Source organism: Hypomesus transpacificus, chromosome 25 (genome assembly GCF_021917145.1).
Source record: "Hypomesus transpacificus isolate Combined female chromosome 25, fHypTra1, whole genome shotgun sequence".
NCBI lineage: Eukaryota > Metazoa > Chordata > Actinopteri > Osmeriformes > Osmeridae > Hypomesus > Hypomesus transpacificus.
This window is the reverse complement of record NC_061084.1, coordinates 1787458-1792250: the sequence shown is the minus strand read 5'-3', so window position 1 is coordinate 1792250 and position 4793 is coordinate 1787458.

Below are 4793 nucleotides of genomic sequence, written 5' to 3'. Positions count from 1 at the left end.
AAATGTTGCAATAAATATGTGGAATTACATTAAGTGCATCACATTTCTCGCAATATCCTGCAACACACAAGTGTCTGTGACATGGCAATGAAATCATGTCATGTCCTATGATTTGAACTCAATGTTACATGCACTTGTAACACACACAATGACTGACCTTTAAATATAAACCCATATCCTGTAGCCTTAAGACACAAAGGCCTACGTACACATACACACATTCACCTACAAACAATCCTAGAAAGAATTCAGATTCCTGTGGTATCTAACGCGGTCTCAAGTACAACACACAGTAGTACAAGATCCCACCAGGAGGATGCCAAACCCAAACGTCAACAAACATCTTATCATAGTGCTTAACACACTGTCTTGGATCTGCACCATGAGACGGCCCTGCTATGTTAAGTGGGGAAGACAACACTGTCCAGTACGTTATGTCCTGACTCCAGAACCCACAAGCCTGGACCGGCCTCCCCTCAGAACTGCTCCGGCTCCAGACCGCACCATCCGATATCTCTGCCCCCATCCACATGATTCATTCAACCCTCCGCCGACCAAAGCAACATTCAAAGCTGAAATGGTATTTAAAACAGTCCGTGGTTTTCCAACCACACTCCTCTGGACACGCACGCATACACATGTACTGGACACACACACACACAGATTCCGGAACACTCGCTCCCAAAGATAAACTCCTCCCCTTCACATGTCTCGGTTCTGCTCCATTCGCCTCCCCTCCACCTCCTCATCATACCGGTACACACATCCCCCTGAGCCCAGAGGCAGCTCACCGCCACCACAGGAGACTGCTCCAAACCAAACCAGCGATGACATCATGCCTTCCTCTTTACCTCCCCCCCCCCCCCCCTCCCGCTGAGACATGGGGCCCCGTTCCAAAACGAACCGTCCGAGCCTTCGCTCTAATTACAGGGTAGATCTTGTGGATGCTGAGGAGTGGGCGGGGCCAGAGGAGGACTGAGAGCTCTGGGCTGGGATGCTGCCCGCCATGGGATTCTGACAAGAAACATGTGGTTGAGTGCTGAATGGAGGAGAGGACTGGAGAGGAGAGGAAGGGAGAGGAGGGAAGACGAGGGGAGGAGAGAGGAGGGGAGAGGATGGGAGAGGAGGGGAGGAGAGAGGAAGGGAGAGGATGGGAGACGAGGGGAGGATAGAGGAGGGGAGGAGAGTGGACAAGAGGGGAGAGGAGGGGAGAGGAGGGGAGGAGAGAGGACGGGATGATAGAGGAGGGGAGGAGAGAGGAGAGGAGGGGGGGGGGAGAGGACCACGCAGCCCCACAATCTAAGGAGAGACTATTTCAGGCTCAGGTGCAATCCGTCACTTTAGTTTGGGAAGGTCCCGTCAATTGTGTAATCGGTAAGAGGAAGCACACACGGCAGAAGGCACGTTCCTCCAACAAATATTAACAATCAACTCAAGCTATTTTCAAGCCCAATTTACACAATATAACCACACTAAAAACTATAGCAGATTGCAAATAAATAGGATAGCTGTCTGCCTCTATCTAATAGGACTTCTCTGTTAAAGGTAACATTTCCACTATAGCTTTTATTGATCCCTTCTAATCAGAAAGGGGACGGGGCAGACTGTTTCACATCAGGCACATATGAGCCGAGCTTGGATCTGATCGGACAAAAAATGTCACATTTCTGGGTCAGGTCCCCCGGAGGTTTTGATACCCACAGTGGTGTCAGAGTTAATGTCTCCTCTACTGTGGCCAGTTTGACCCGTCTGCACAATGAGCAGGATTCGTCAGCCGGGACTGGGCCAAGAGCGGACAGCCAGCCTGTGTTCCGTCAACAGTTCCAAAATTCCATTACTTTCCCAGAATCCTCGGGACTGGCCAAGTCATATATTCTGTTGTCATCCGCAAGGCTCTAATGAAAACCCCCGAGAAACAAAAAACGTGTGTGTGTCCGTGTGTGTGTCCGTGTGTGTGTCCGTGTGTGTGTCCGTGTGTGTGTCCGTACATGTGCATGCATGTTTAAGTGTGTGTTCGTGTGTCCTATAGAGTATGAATATGTGTGGTTAAGGGGTGGGGTATTTGATAGAAATAGATACTGAGAAAAAAGAAATCTTATAATTGTATATCAATAATAAACATTCATTTAGCCTGTTTTCTTCTATCCTGTCAGTGGTATGTTGAAAGGCAAAGTTTGACTTATTGAATTAGCCAGTTCCCTGTACAAACCACTAATGATAGGATACAGTCTATACAGCCTTGAAATGAGGAGGCCTCAGCACAGTGAATCACTGACAAGTCGAGTCCCAATTCAAACAACTGCCTCAGTGACACTTTCTCCAAACTGTTTCAACATCTATGGTTCTATTCTCATTCCAGCTGTCCACATTTTTCTTCTTATTTCATTAGTAAGGTGTCAAGTCCAGGTTACCTGTTGATAAGTCCAGGTTAAGTTAAAGATATATAAATATTATCAATATTAGTTTAAAAAAAGAATCGATCTGATATGTCTATCATATATAATGTCTTCTTGGGACTTCAATGTTTATTTTATTTATTTCCAGCAACCAAAGGCAAGATGTTGCTTGCCAGGAAAGAAGAAAAAAAATCAGCTAAATGAATATCAAATCCTTTTTAAGACTTTTCCATAGCTTATATTGTAGCCGACGCCTTTGATAGGACACAGAGTTATTTTCGCAAATGAAACTGCCAGGTTCTAATGTGACTTATAAATCACTTCTCGTTTTCCTTCCCTCATGTTGCCCCCAAAGGGGTTTTAAGAACGGCTTGATTGCCCCCAGCTTCGGCCTCTACCGGGGATGGCCCAAGTCAACACAGCCCCTGCTGATTCATAAAATACAGATATAACGTTTGTGGCAAATTTATAAAAAACGGATTACTGCAAAAATAGCTGGATTGACAGCACAGCCTTGCACTTGACACAGTCTGCTCCACTGCACTTCATAGAGTCAGCAACAGCTACAATGCACTGTACTTGACACAATCTGTAATGCTGCACTTTATACAGAGGGTTACAGCTATACCGCACATAATATAGTCTTCTACTGTAACAAAGCACTTTATATGACCTCATACTGTACATATACATTATGCTGTATTAATAGTATGCGTTATTATAGAACCACAAGCGAGTGCCATTTAGTTCCATTATATTTGAGAGAAGGCAGTCAATTCTTGACCGAAATCTTCAAAACTTGGCAACTCACACCAAAACAATCTAGATGGATGAATAGCATGACAGGTAAGAGGGAAAATAAGCATTTTTTCTTTCGATTTGCTTTTCTCTGTCCCTTTAGGTATATGTTGATTATAGTATATTTATTGAGATCTTATCATTATAACTTTTACAATCATGAATCACACAACACCTTCATGACAGGTAGCCTTTGCTCGGCTAGGGGTCAAACGTGTGGCCCCAAGACCTCTACACGCCCTCTCAAGTCCCACTCTCCACCTGGGTGAGAAGTTTGAAGTCTAAGATGGGGGCCTGTGCTCCCTTTACTTAAGCTATAGAACTGGTCCTCTATAGAATGTAGCCTTAAACATGGCCCTCTTCTTTCCTCAGGGGCCTTTCCTTTCAATAAGGAACTTTCTAGAGAATAGTATACACCATACTGGGCATTGGCGAAAAGCCACTTTACATAATTAAGGACTTGAGTGTAGCTTCTTGCGTAGACCTCTCCATTTGTATGTGTTCGCAGGAAGTGAAAGGGAGAATGAATCCTTCTGGAAGTGTTTTTCGTTTTTGTGTGAGTGTCAGCACTAAAGAGGTCAGCTGTTGGAGAGTGAAAGAGGAGTGAAGGAGACACACACATGCACACACAAACACACAGTGAAGTGTATGAATGAACACACCCGCGTGCACACACCCTCTTTTTCTCTCTCTTTTTCACTCAGTCATGGTGAGACAACCGACCTCGGAGTACTGTATGAGTTCTCTCAAAATAAAAACCAACAAGAGTAGGGAGAAACCGGCACGGCCTCATCCAGATTTCAACCCTCTTTCACCCAGCACACTGCTTCAATTAAAAACCTCACTGAGACCAACAAATACATAAGCCCACAAACAGAACAGTGATGCCGCCACAACAGCAAAAGGCACTTTGCAACCTAAACTGAACCCTATTCACATAAATTTGCGGTTCTGCGCTTGTGCATTTTGGAACAACGTTCAACACGAGCACGGACGTCACGGGGGCAGCGTCATTGTTTACCATTTGACTTGGACAACAGGGGTTTTTGCTCTTCAAACATTCAATTTTTTCCTCTCCGGGCATTCGAAGAGATCAAGTATAGCTGTTTCATCCAGACCACACAGTCACTGGGGCTTGTTAGACTCCCTACTGGGAGAAGAGCTGTTTTCCAGACGTTGCTAAGTACTTACACTTATCTGTTTCCACAGCCTTTAGGTTGACAACCCAACCGTGGTCAGAGCCGCACTCTGAAACATTGTTTCTGAGGGCAACGAGTAGTTCTGTTCGAGAGGAAAAATTGATATCTTTAATTGTCCGCGGAAAGAGATGGGGATGGAATGTTGCTGGGCAATGATAAATGGGAGATGTGAGTGTATGTGTGTGTGCCCATGTGTGTAAGAGTATGTGTGTGTGTGCATGTGTGTGTGTGTGTGTGTGCATGACATCAAATTGTCAGCATTCACACCCTCAACATGAATACGTCTCAAAATCCACTGGGAGCTGCAGTAACAACAAAACTGTCACCACAGAGCTATCTGGAAATCAAACAGAACACAAACAAAATTCCTCAAAATTAGCTCTATCTTTCATTACTGGCT